Consider the following 14768-nt stretch of genomic DNA (forward strand, 5'->3'; position numbering starts at 1 on the left):
CAGGCCAGATTTATAATCATAAAGAAGCAGAAAAGGGCACAAGCCAAATTATTCTCATCCTATGCAAGTCACCTTTAATGGCTAAAAGAAAAGGAGTACTTGTGGCACCTTAGAGACTAACCAATTTATTTGAGCATGAGCTCTCGTGAGCTACAGCTCACTTCATCGGATGCATACCGTGGAAACTGAAGCAGACTTTATATACACACAGAGATCATGAAACAATACCTCCTCCCACCCCACTGTCCTGCTGGTAATAGCTTATCTAAAGTGATCATCAAGTTGGGCCATTTCCAGCACAAATCCAGGTTTTCTCACCCTCCACGCCCCCACACACAAACTCACTCTCCTGCTGGTAATAGCCCATCCAAAGTGACAACTCTCTACACAATGTGCATGATAATCAAGGTGGGCCATTTCCTGCACAAATCCAGGTTCTCTCACCCCCTCACCCCCCTCCAAAAACCACACACACAAACTCACTATCCTGCTGGTAATATCTCATCCAAAGTGACCACTCTCCCTACAATGTGCATGATAATCAAGGTGGGCCATTTCCAGCACAAATCCAGGTTTTCTCACCCCCCCTCCCATACACACACAAACTCACTCTCCTGCTGGTAATAGCTCATCCAAAGTGACCACTCTCCCTACAATGTGCATGGTAATCAAGGTGGGCCATGTCCAGCACAAATCCAGGCTTTCTCCCCCCCGCCCCCCGCCCTTTTCTTTTTTTCCCCAGGGACACACACACACACACACACACAAACTCACTCTCCTGCTGGCAATAGCTCATCCAAACTGACCACTCTCCATGTTTAAATCCAAGTTTAACCAGAATATCGGGGGCAGGGGGAGAGGAAAAAACAAAGGGAAATAGGCTACCTTGCATAATGACTTAGCCACTCCCAGTCTCTATTTAAGCCTAAATTAGTAGTATCCAATTTGCAAATGAATTCCAATTCAGCAGTTTCTCCCTGGAGTCTGGATTTGAAGTTTTTTTGTTTTAAGATAGCGATCTTCATGTCTGTGATTGCGTGACCAGAGAGATTGAAGTGTTCTCCGACTGGTTTATGAATGTTATAATTCTTGACATCTGATTTGTGTCCATTTATTCTTTGACGTAGAGACTGTCCAGTTTGACCAATGTACATGGCAGAGGGGCATTGCTGGCACATGATGGCATATATCACATTGGTGGATGTTCAGGTGAACGAGCCTCTGATAGTGTGGCTGATGTTATTAGGCCCTGTGATGGTGTCCCCTGAATAGATATGTGGGCACAGTTGGCAACGGGCTTTGTTGCAAGGATAAGTTCCTGGGTTAGTGGTTCTGTTGTGTGGTATGTGGTTGTTGGTGAGTATTTGCTTCAGGTTGTGAGGCTGTCTGTAGGCAAGGACTGGCCTGTCTCCCAAGATTTGTGAGAGTGTTGGGTCATCCTTTAGGATAGGTTGTAGATCCTTAATAATGTGTTGGAGGGGTTTTAGTTGGGGGCTGAAGGTGACGGCTAGTGGATAGTGAGTTTGTGTGTCTGGTTTTTGGAGGGCGGTGAGGGGGTGAGAGAACCTGGATTTGTGCAGGAAATGGCCCACCTTGATTATCATGCACATTGTGTAGAGAGTTGTCACTTTGGATGGGCTATTACCAGCAGGAGAGTGAGTTTGTGTGTGTGGGGGGGGGGGGGGGTGGAGGGTGAGAAAACCTGGATTTGTGCTGGAAATGGCCCAACTTGATGATCACTTTAGATAAGCTATTACCAGCAGGACAGTGGGGTGGGAGGAGGTATTGTTTCATGATCTCTGTGTGTATATAAAGTCTGCTTCAGTTTCCACGGTATGCATCCGATGAAGTGAGCTGTAGCTCACGAGAGCTCATGCTCAAATAAATTGGTTAGTCTCTAAGGTGCCACAAGTACTCCTTTTCTTTTTGCGAACACAGACTAACACGGCTGTTACTCTGAAACCTTTAATGGTTAGCAGGCCAGCCCCTGTTCTATACTCTCACTCTAACTTCAGAAATCAACTGTGCTAATAATAGAATGTGGTCTACCCAAACTTTTACTCCAGCAGTGAGACACTGACCTTTGCAGAGTGAGTTACCATTTCTCATTTAACCCTGTCCCTAAGAGAAGCTGCATGGTCAGTGGTGACTGATTTTATAAATGTCTGTACTGCTTGTGTTCCCCACTTGCCTGTAGTGCTCTGTGTGACATTTTCCATAGAAAGAAAATTGTCAAAAAGCCGGGGGTGGGGGGTGGGAATTCTTTCCACTGAGTGTGATTCTGTACAATTCACCTTAAGCAGAAAGAAAAATTTCACAAGAAAAACGTGCACTTTGCTCTGAGAATATGAAATGTGTTGGTAACAGTTATGGGGAAGCTGGGCATATCCTGCTTGCTGCTTTGTGAGGTCTCGATCTGAATCTTAACAATGGCTTCTGAAGCAATCACACAGAAGAAATGTCACAGCCAACGAGATGTGAGTGTGTGGGGTGAGATGTGCAGAGGCCAAAATGGGCTAAATCTAATTCAGTTCCTAGCCTTCTGTTAATTTCTAAAACAATCCATTTCTTGGTTTGCTACTTGTGTTGCTGAGAAAAAATGACAGTTCAGATTGGTATGGGAATGTCCTGCGGTTCAGTGAAAGAAATAAAAAGTCAGTCCCATGAGAAATTATAGAAAAAAGCAAAGGATGATATAATTAGAGGGTATTTTTTCTTTTATAAAAAGAAAAGCAGTACTTGTGGCACCTTAGAGACTAACCAATTTATTTGAGCATAAGCTTTCGTGAGCTACAGCTCATTTCATCGGATGCATACTGTGGAAAGTATAGAAGACGTTTTTATACACACAAACCATGAAAAAATGGGTGTTTACCACTACAAAAGGTTTTCTTTCCCCCCACACCCCACTCTCCTGCTGGTAATAGCTTATCTAAAGTGATCACTCTCCTTACAATGTGTATGATAATCAAGTTGGGCCATTTCCAGCACAAATCCAGGGTTTAACAAGAATGTCGGGGGGGGGGAGGGGGAGGGTAGGAGAAAACAAGGGGAAATATGTTACCTTACATAATGACTTAGCCACTCCCAGTCTCTATTCAAGCCTAAGTTAATTGTATCCAATTTGCAAATGAATTCCAATTCAACAGTCTCTCGCTGGAGTCTGGTTTTGAAGTTTTTCTGTTGTAATATCGCAACTTTCGTGTCCGTAATCACGTGACCAAAGAGATTGAAGTGTTCTCCGACTGGTTTTTGAATGTTATAATTCTTGACATCTGATTTGTGTCCATTTATTCTTTGACGTAGAGACTGTCCAGTTTGACCAATGTACATGGCAGAGGGGCATTGCTGGCACATGATGGCATATATCACATTGGTGGATGTGCAGGTGAACGAGCCTCTGATAGTGTGGCTGATGTTATTGGGCCCTGTGATGGTGTCCCCTGAATAGATATGTGGGCACAGTTGGCAACGGGCTTTGTTGCAAGGATAGGTTCCTGGGTTAGTGGTTCTGTTGTGTGGTGTGTGGTTGCTGGTGAGTATTTGCTTCAGGTTGGGGGGCTGTCTGTAGGCAAGGACTGGCCTGTCTCCCAAGATTTGTGAGAGTGTTGCGTCGTCCTTCAGGATAGGTTGTAGATCCTTAATAATGCTTTGGAGGGGTTTTAGTTGGGGGCTGAAGGTGACGGCTAGTGGCGTTCTGTTATTTTCTTTGTTAGGCCTGTCCTGTAGTAGGTGACTTCTGGGAACTCTTCTGGCTCTATCAGTCTGTTTCTTCACTTCTGCAGGTGGGTATTGTTGTTGTAAGAATGCTTGATAGAGATCTTGTAGGTGTTTGTCTCTGTCTGAGGGGTTGGAGCAAATGCAGTTGTATCGCAGAGCTTGGCTGTAGACAATGGATCGTGTCTCTGACTGCTAGTCAGGCACGCTGGAACAGACGCCACCTGGGCTGCTGGGGAAGAGGCATGTGTTTCCCGCAGATTTCTTCTGCATTTTTCTGCTTGGGGGGCACAGAAAACTGCACACCATAAGAATTCTGCACCCATGCAGGCATGCAGAATTCTGTCAGGAGTAGCATTTGTATGTTATGCAACATTGTCTAGAGTGTCATAGTGTAGAGTTTCATTACTATGCACTGAGTTTAGAGTGCTTTGCCCCCGTTGATGCTTCAGATCCCTGGTCTTCTACCACTAGCTTCTACATCCTTGGGATGTGAGAACTATCTTCATGCTGCTGGGTCTCTTTGTGGGTCCTGCAGGCCAGTTGGTGCTGTGCTCTCCTCATTCATGTGTTTCAGGCACAACCAGAAGAGGAGATCCAACTGGAGGCATTGCAGCACTCACAGAGACTCAACTGTGTGGAAGCATCATACAAAGCTCTCCCACCACAATGGGAAGGGGCGGGGGGGGAAGAGTCATGAGAGGACATGCATACCTGGAAACTTCCAGAATGTTTAGGGCACACATTTCCTTTCTCTGAGTGAAAAATTATCATTGAAGAAACTATTAGAAATCTGAATTTAACCACCATGTGGAATTTCCATGCTTTTTTCGCTTGGTGGGACATCATAAGGTCTTCTCCTCCTCCAGCTTCACTTACCGAATTTAAGAAAGTGTTTTTTAATGTTTTAATTTTACAATGAGTTAAAAGGAAGGTATAATTTGATTTATAGTCATGGGATCTCAACTCCTGGCCCAGTAGTGGCTTAAAATACTATTAAAGCAATGTTCTTAAGGCCTGAGGCTTTGCCCTTGTGACAGTCCTTGACAGCAAACCTTCTAGAGGTTGTAACATTTTTATTTAGCTTATATCACAAATAGAAAATCAGCTCATTTCATTTTGCAAGCACAAATCATCCTCAGGCCCACCTTATGGCAGGCAGGCAATAGTAATTATACAATCCCCCAGCATGAGTTCCAGCCTCTGAATTAGAAAGAGGATTGTATTGTGTGAGGAGTTTTCTATTAACTTTGTGCATTGACCTGCACCAAAAGCAGATCCAGATCAGGCAGGGACAAATGCAGTGTCTTTTCTGGTCATTGTCAAGTTTCAGCCAGTGTCTCTCAGTATGATTCTCTATATGTTAACAGCTATAACCTGCAGGTTGGTTCCATGTCCTTTGGGCCTGGTAAAATAAAACAGGTGGAAGAGGGAGCAGCGTTAAGTCAACTGTTGGCTACTGTATTTAATGCTTTTCTGTTGAAGGGCAGTGTGCCGAAAAGAAGGGACAGAACTATTTAGTAAGTTTCCATTAACCTCCCAAGCAAGCCAATAAATCCTCAAGATCAAGATTAATAAAGGCTGCTGATACATAAAAGATAATAAGCATGGATAATTGACAGCCGTCAGTTCCCAGGAGATTATTTGCCAGTTAAGCTAGTATACTCTCCATGCCATACTCTGGCTGAGAATCAGCTCAAAAGGGGCCAAGAAAAGCACAGGACCTTAGATTACACCAAAATTGCTTTACTACCCTCCTAATAATGCTGGCCCAAAAGGGAAGGTTAGATGTTAGAGACATGGCGATAGTTAAAGAATGTCAATTTAAAGAGTTGTTTTCTTGTAAATGGACCTAAGAACTACCCATATTTGAGGGGAGTTCCAGCTTCTGTATTTGGTTCTGTGAATCTCTGTTCTATCACCCCTCATTCTCAATGTGTATGTGATACCACTGCAGAGAATGGAATGATTTTAGGCTACCACAGTTGTAGAGCAACCCCCGCACAGAAAAGCTTTGCCCTTATTGTAGGGAGCTCCATTGTGCTGTGGAGCAGATTTATGGACCAGTCTTTGCCCCCAAAGCTTTAGTCATTCTTTTAGATGCTCAATGGCCTAGGCCCAGGGTGTCTTGAAGATAAGGATGAGATCTTGAACTTGGATTTAGTATCCTATGGAAAGCCAGGATAGGGAGTGGAGGACAGGTTTAATGTGTTTTCATGACGCAAACACACACACACAGTCCCAGGAGGAATTCTGGCTGAGTGCAGCATTGCATCTCTCATATACTCACATTTTTAAAAGCCACACTCTAACCCAAAGAGAGCACTAAAACAAGAGGATTAGGAAGAGAAAAATGCAGGTGGGGCAAAGGTCATGTAGACTCTTGTAGGTGAGGAGAAGAATCTTGAACATGATGTATCAAGTGGCAGGAAGCAAAGGAAGGGATTCAGGCAGGGAATCAACATAGTCTGAACAGGTCTGAGAATGATTTTAGTAGCATCATATTAAATAAACTGATGTGTGGGAGAAGTTAGAAGCAGTGAGAACAGACAGGAGACATTGCCAATCAAGAAGATGAAGAGATGAGCAGCCCACAAATAAGGGCTTTGGTGTGGGGTATTATGAATAGAGGGTAGATCTGTGATATGTTGAGAAAGAAGAGAGAGATTTATGCTGGATATATACAGAGAGAACTTTGAGTCAAAGAATGGACCGAGACCGTGCATTGTGAAAACTGTCTTAAACTTGCAGTGAATTTTGCCTTTTGGAGCTAGTATTGCAGGATTCACTGTGATCCTTTTATCCTAGTTTTAAATATTGTCATGCCAAAAATAGAGTAATGGTGGAAGAGAGCTTCAGAAGTCTGCAAAGGACTGATTGCATCCCTGACAAGAATGCCTTAGCAGTCCTTTTATCGGCTTTGGTTGAAGTTTAAAATATTAAAGCCATCCAAGAATAAGAAGGAACATCTGAACCTATACACTGATGTCTGACTAAAACTGATGCGAAATGTGTTTTTCATATATTTTGCTTTGAAATACACAGCAGAAAAAATAATGAGCTAGTTGAGAAAACAAGATGGCCCAGTCAGCAGCAGCCAATAAACCACATTTTAATGTTTGCAATCTGTAAACTATGAGTAGGACTTGAAATGATTATTACAATTTAGATCTAGATATTAGACTAGATGGAATATCAAGACTCACAAGATCAGTCATAAAACATCTTGCACCTATTTGTTCTACTGTGCTGTACCTCTGATCAATCATTTTCCATAAGACCTAGATCCACAAAGGGAATCAGGCATTTAAGTCCCAAATATTAGTGCTATTGCAATCCCCAAACCCGTACTCAGCTTCAGCTTAATCCTGTAGGCAGTTAACAAAATTTTCACTATAAAAGTTCCCTTGGCACCTACATCTCTACCACTGGGCATGCACACTGCTGCCTATCTCATGCCTTAGCCTCAGCACAATCCTCAGACCAGGTGAAGATAGGCTGGGCAACACCAATGTTGTTTGCGGGGCCTGATCCGTTAGGCATGTGCTGAGCACACCAAACAGTTGCAGGGAGAAGGAGCCAATAGCCTCCCTTATAGCCGTCAGCCTATTAGCTAGCGTATTCACCCTGCCTGACTGTAAGAGTGGGTTTGTATTCCCTCCAGCCTAGATTTAGGGGCCTAACTCCTTGAGAAGAATGGGGCATAGGACACACCCCTCTCCTCAGCACTTGCTGTTGGCTAATTTAGGCAGCTGCTTGCCTACCCTGCTGGGTCTCAAGGACTCTCACTGACAGCTTAAGTGATCCAGAACAAAGATATTCTGGAGGAAGGTCAGAGCAAGTCTTCAACAGAAAGCCAATGGCCCAGGACATTGAAGACACAGAGTCAGAATGGCTGTTAGAACTATTGTTGGTTTGGTTCTCTTCACCCTGCAAGGGGTGGGGATTTGGTTTCATCAGAGGGTTAACCCACCCAGAGAGTGAGGGAAGTTGTATCAGCAACAAGGGGAGAAGAACTTTGCCATGTGTCCACATTACAAAAAATAATGTAAGTGGTGCCCTTGTTGACAGCAGAGAAAGCAAGGATTGAATGGGCACAGAGATCAAACTACCATCTCACCCCTCAAAAGTAGTCCCAACAGATCAAGACTAATACAGGCTAGCTTGCTTGCTGCTCCCTGTGGTCCCCACTCTGTGGCAAAATGAAAGGCTTTCTTCTCAGGCAAGTTTCTTTCATGAACACTAAAACTCACTCTGATGAGAGTAGCTAATAAGATTCAGATGATGCTCACAGTACCTATGTTGTTCTGAGGGAGCTCAAGGGCTTTAGGAGCTCTTGGGAACTCACTGATCATCTCATTTGACTTGCCTATTTCCAGTGCTAAATCGTTGCACAGGGAGGAATATTTCTGTTTAGTCATCACTGCTTACAGCTAAGCAGGTATTTTACTTTTCATGCCAGGAACTTTTACATATTACTAAGTTAATAGCCACCTGTGATGTTTGGGGAATCACTCAGACCCTGTAAGAGGTTCTGTCACCATTTGCCTTGTCACTTTGGGTGCCTTAATTCTATTCTTCTCTAGCTCTGAGCTCTGATACCAGTTGCCACCGACAAGCATAAAGGTGTCACCCTGGCTTCCAGCAACCTAGATACTCCTTGCAGGATTACCCCAGTAGCCCCTCTGATCCTAACACCCTCCAAATCCATCTCCCCAAGTTCTTAATTACCATACCGTGGACTTTTCTCCTCTGATTCATCACTCCCAAAGGAGTGAAACCTGCCCCCAATTATCAGTGCACTTTGGCACACACACTACATACGGAGATCCACCCAAGGTAAAAATAAACAAAAAGTTTATTTAATAAAAAAAACATAGATTCAAAGGTGAACCAACAAGGAAAAGCAAATACACGGAAGTTACACAGAAAATAAACATAAAGATGCAATATCAGGCTTTACATTTCTTTATTAGCTAAATTCCCTTCTCTAATAAAAGTTACCTGTTGCCTCTGAACAGTTTCCCAGTGAGTTCCCTGTCACAGAAGGGATCCAATGTTCCACAAACATGTTCCAAAGTTTCTGGGCAGGCAGACTTCACTTCACTTCCCTTTTAACAGGCTTTGCAGTGTTTTGTTCTTTTCTCTCAGACTATGGTAATTCATGGTTACACAGAGTGGGGGGAACCCCCTCTTGCCTGAGTTTTCCAAGACTGGAGTTTACTTTTCAGTTTTAGTGTCTTTCCACTAACTTTACAGGTCCACTGTTGTCTGTCCCTGCCTGGGTTGGTTGCTAGGTGCTTGGAGTTAGTTTCATGGAAATAACTACCATGGGAGGTGCCCCTCCTCGCCTGATTGCTTCACCCCCTCTGGTGAGGTGATGCTGCAGTTGCATTCTAGTTACAATTACAATGTCCCACACCGATGTACATGTATACATTCATAACCATAACCTGTACACATATCTCCCAATGACCATCAAGCTCAGAACATTACACACTTTCATAAAAGACCTTATTTGACATGTATTTATACACAATAACACTGTATATAACCAGATGATTCAGTTGCTTGTCCTTTGGGGTTCACACCCCCTGGTCCCCGCTTGGGGTATCTGGACCCTGATGGTTATATCACCTTCAGATTCATACTGGAAAGTCTACACTCTATACAATCTATTTCTGCGCAAAAGGCCAATTGCAAGGACTCTGCTATGAGCGTAAGTAAAAAAAAAAATGCATCAGATATCTTCCCAGAGGCGCCAGAAGGGAAAAGCATTTAGGCTGTAGAACAGCTGTTGAGTTGTGTCATAAGGCTGAAGTTAGTCCTCACAGGCCCTGAAACGTCCCTACTTCGGTGAAGGGAGAACAGGAGCTATACAGGGGTGGATTCTCTGGCAGGTATGGATTCCATTGCCATGTCCCATGTAATAGGATAAATATGGACATCTTTCTTGACCAGAGACATTACATTTCTAAACCCTTTGACTGACAGTCATCCAGCAGACTCTGACAATTTTTCTAACTCTGTCATGGAATTTGCAGTTCTAGTTCAAAGGGTCATTATTCTTCAAGTTTCAGAATAGCAGCTGTGTTAGTCTGTATTCGCAAAACGAAAAGGAGTACATCTCTAAGATACCACAAGTACTCCTATTCTTCAAGTCTCGCTTTGGCTTCATACAGCAGCAGTAATTAATTTCCCTACCTTTTCCCCCTTCAGTTATGACTCTGCAAGTTTCAAACATTGGTTTGGCCCATTACCATATACTCTGTTAGTATGGTGTGATGCTGTATGATTGAAATATGACCATTTATATCAACAATTTTTATAAACAATTTCAACAGATCTTGTACTAAGCATGTCATGTAAGGTTTAATGGAAAAGTTATGATTTCCTAAGTATGATTATCCTGTTTATATGCATTTATCATTTTTGTATCTGAAGGTGTAAATATTGACTATGTACTGGCATCATACATGTGTGCTGTATTCCTGGGTAACACCCAGGTAAAATCTACATTGAAGCTGGACAGCTATGTGTTGATGGCCCATCAAAGACACTTAGCTATCACAATGGGCCATAGAAAAAACTCATTCTACCCAGAATGCTCATCCTGCAGATGCCTCAGGCTCCAAGGGGCCAATGGCTACGCCACTTGGGTCATCAAGCCATGTAAGTACATGTGATATTTTCATGTGACCCTGGACTCCATCTTATACCAGCAACTTTCCACAAACTGGTCTGTGAGCTTTGTTTGAAACAGAACATTTCCAGGCACATGGCAAAGGGTTATAAAAGACATGTGGCATGACTCCATTTTGCCTCTTTCCTGCTCTGATTTGCTGGACTGTGGATTTACAACTACAAGGAGAATATCAAACTATGGACTGAGGACCTTCCAATCTTTTGGAAATTGCTAGAGAAACTTTACAAGCCAGCAGTCTGTAACATCACTGCTACAAACTCGATACAAGAACATTGTAATTAATATACGTGTATGATCTATTAACCATTTTAACTCTCTTCTTCTTTTTTTAATAAACCTTTACATTTTAGTTACTAAAGGATTGACAGCAGCATAATTATTGGGTACTATCTGAGTTATATATTGACCTGGCTAAGTGGCTGATCTCTTGAGATTAGAAGGACTCTATATGTGATGAAATTGGTTTTCAATAAACACTCATCATAAAGTTCAGTGTCTGGGTGGTGAGACAAGGGCTGGAATGCCCAAGGAGATGGCACCTCTGACTTCTTGTTAACCAGGGTGGTGAGACAGAAGTTTACTTTTGTTACTGGCTCGGTATAATCTAATGATAGAATAACCACCAGTTTGGGGTGAATCTGCCCTATTTCTCACCAGTTTGTCCTGAATCTGGCATTCTCAGCTCTGACCCACTGAGGCACGGTGACATATGGTCAGATAAGAATGGGAGATAGGTGTAGAGAAGTAAGTTCACAGGCCAAATCCTCAACTAATGTCAATGGAGCTATGCGAATATACTTGAAACATTTTTTCTTCAAAAGATGTACCTGCAAGGAGGAAGTAGAATTGGCTGAGATGACACAGTCTACAAGTACCTATATGTTATGGTCATAGCATACAAAAAGATAAACATAAAATACTCTTTCTGGAAGGTTGCAACATAACACTACTTTATTGCTTAGAACCCAGGACCTTAAACACATGAGAATCAAGAGCAGAGAGCGAGTGAATCCAGGTTGCTCCCTAAGGCAGAGGCACAGCTCACCCCACCTTGCTCTAGGCTGGTTCTTTGTACAGACTGACTGCTGCTAAACCCAGATGGCACACTTTCCTACAGCGCCCCATAGCCTACAAGCAGAAAGAGGAAAACCGCTCTGAATTTAAAAGTGATAGCTTACAAGTTTAACACTATTTTCAGTTTTCAGAGTAGCAGCCGTGTTAGTCTGTATTCGCAAAAAGAAAAGGAGGACTTGTGGCACCTTAGAGACTAACCAATTTATTAGAGCATAAGCTTTCGTGAGCTACAGCTCACTTCCTCAGATGCATATGCATCTGAGGAAGTGAGCTGTAGCTCACGAAAGCTTATGCTCTAATAAATTGGTTAGTCTCTAAGGTGCCACAAGTCCTCCTTTTCTTTTTACTATTTTCAGTATACCACATTAGACGGGAAACAAATAATGGGATCTTCAACCCAGCAGACAAAGGTAAAACATGATCCAATGGGTGGAAGTTGACGTTAGACAAGTTCAGACTGGAAATAAGGCGTACATTGTTAACAGTGAGGGTACCTACAATGAAACAGCTTACCAAAGGTTGTGGTGTGCATCAGTATATTATATTTGGAGGGCAGATCTATACGAAACTCATGCTGCAAAATCCTTTCCATAATACCATGCCATCATGCATTCCTTATTTTTATTACATGCTTATTCCACACATTTTGTATAGAAACTAAAGTGTCAATTAAAAAAAAGAAGTGAATCCAACCAGGACCTTCTCTATACAGAACAGAAAATTTAGCAGTCCTGCTGATACAACCCTGTGTTTCATTCCATGCTCAAATTGCTCCTATTAAGCAATCAAGCAAATGCACAACTACAAAATGGGGAATAACTGGCTAGATGGTAGAACAGCTGAAAAGGATCTGGGGGTTACAGTGGATCACAAATTAAATGAGTCACCAATGTGATGCAGCTACAAAAAAAGCTAATATCATTCTGAGGTGTATTAACTGGACTGTCATATGTAAGATGTGGCAGGTAACTGTCCTGCGTTACTTGGCACTGGTGAGACCTCAGCTACAGTACTGTATGTAGTCCTGGTTACCACACTTTAGGAAAGAAGTGGACAAACTGGAGAGAGTCTAGAGGAGAGCAACAAAAATGATAACAGGTTTAGAAAACCTGACCTATGAGGAAAGGGTTAAAAACTGGGTATGTTTAGTCTTGAGAAAAGAAGACTGAGGGGGGGGTCCTGATAACAGTCTTCAAATATGCTAAGGGCTGTTATAAAGAGGACTGTGACCAATTGTTCTCCATGTCCCCTGAAAGTAGGCCAAAAAGTAATGGTCTTAATCTGCAGCAAGGGAGATCGAGGTTAGATATTAGGAAAAACTTTCTAACTACAAAGGTAATTAAGCTCTGGAATAGGCTTCGAAGGGAGGTTGTAGAATCTGCCTCATTGGAGGTTTTTAAGAACAGGTTGGAAAAACACGTGTCAGGGATGATATAGGTTTTCTTGGTCCTGCCTTAGCAAATGGGTTGGATGTGATGACTTCTTGAGGTCCCTTGCAGCCCTATGCATTTCTATGATTCTATTTTCATTAATAGACTACCTGTAATAAGATGAACTTGATGGTTCAAAAAGGGAGTTAATACTTTTTAAACCCACTTACATGAACTAAGAGAAGGAATGTTTGTGTGTATGTGACACACTGTACCTCAAGACGGCACCCTCTAACCCCATATTCACCACTGGTATATGGTTATGATATTTTGTACAATGAATAACTTGTCATATGAAAGGTCATGATCTGCTGAAACTCATTGTTCTGTCAAAATATGTATATCATCATTGTATATGGAGTTACGAGATTTTGCTATACAGTTTTGTTATTGAAATATGTTGTGAGTCTGTGAAAAGGCCCACAGTTAACTCTCCAGTGGCAACAAAGGAAATGACCCACACCCAGACCTAGGTGTTAAGCAACCATCACCAGCCATTGACCAGCAGGGGAATTGTACACAAGAGATTCACAGTTCAGTAAGAGACAGTTACTCGACCTCTACACAATGGGGATTCCTTAACTCTGTGACTCAGCAAGTCATCAGGACACGTGATGCTTGACTCCATGTTTGACCCATATTTTTCCAGGCACTTGAACTGAGGGTATAAAATAAGGGACTGTGGCAACATGAGATCACCTCTCTCTCTTCCCCCACCTACTCTGAAGGCAACAAGAATGGTTGGAAGAAAAATACTTTGAACTGGCGAGATTGGTCCCAGGCTGAGCATGGAATTTAGCCTGTGTATTAAGAACTGTGAACTGCTTACAATGCCTAGTGGGGTGAGAAAAACTGTTTGATTCAACTCTTGTGTAGTCTGATAAAGTTTAGGATTTAAAATGTGTGTTTACTTTTTATTTCTTATGTAACCATCTCTGACCTTTATGCCTACCACTTATAATCACTTAAAATCTATCTTTCTGTAGTTAATAAACGTATTTTACTGTTTAATCTTAACCAATGAGTTGGTCCTAAGTGCTTGGGGTATCTGCTTAGATTACAAAGGCTGGTGCATGTCTACTATCCTTTGATGAAGTGGCAAACTAATTAATGAGCTTGCCACATTCAAGAGGGTCTTAAGCAGTATAAGATGGTTCATTTCTGGGGTGCAAGGCTGGGTCTGGGGGGAAATTGCTGGTGTCTCCCTGGCCACAGTTCATGAGTGTTTTGGAGAACATTCATGCAACTTAGCTGGGTCTGTCTCTGCCTGTTAATGGCTGTAATAACAGCACCTGGAGGGGTTTGCGACTTGTAACTAGTATAGCGTTGTAAGAGACAGTCTGGGGATGGAGAGTTAAGGGGGCACAGCAGTCCCACAGTTCCAGGTTGTAGCGTGGGGGTCTGTCACTGTGTATTTTAGTTCAAAAGCCTTAAATAACTTAACAATATCATGATTTCCTTTACTGCATATATTACCTCCTAAGTTGCAATAAACATGGACTCTAACATTCTCTAACAAGTTCTGTAAGAACATAGATTGGCTGCTTCCAATTCCTGGAATATTTTCCTATTACATATGGAATTTATTTTGTTTGCTCAATACTACTGATTGTACTAATACTCTACAGGGCTGGTGCTATTTAGCTTCTTCTCTCATTATTCTAAAAGTCAGGCCAGTCACAATCCTGATGTTCTTGAAGAAATGATCCCTCAGACAAAGTTTAGAGTTGAGTGATGCTGCCACCATTTTATCAGAGAACCAGCATGAAGTGTGACTATGACTATAATTTTAGTAGGTGGTGTGAAATATGGAGTACAGTCTGTTAGGGGGCTTATTCCTT

This window comes from Lepidochelys olivacea (genome assembly GCF_965140295.1).
Source record: "Lepidochelys olivacea isolate rLepOli2 genome assembly, chromosome: 1".
NCBI classification, from domain to species: domain Eukaryota; kingdom Metazoa; phylum Chordata; order Testudines; family Cheloniidae; genus Lepidochelys; species Lepidochelys olivacea.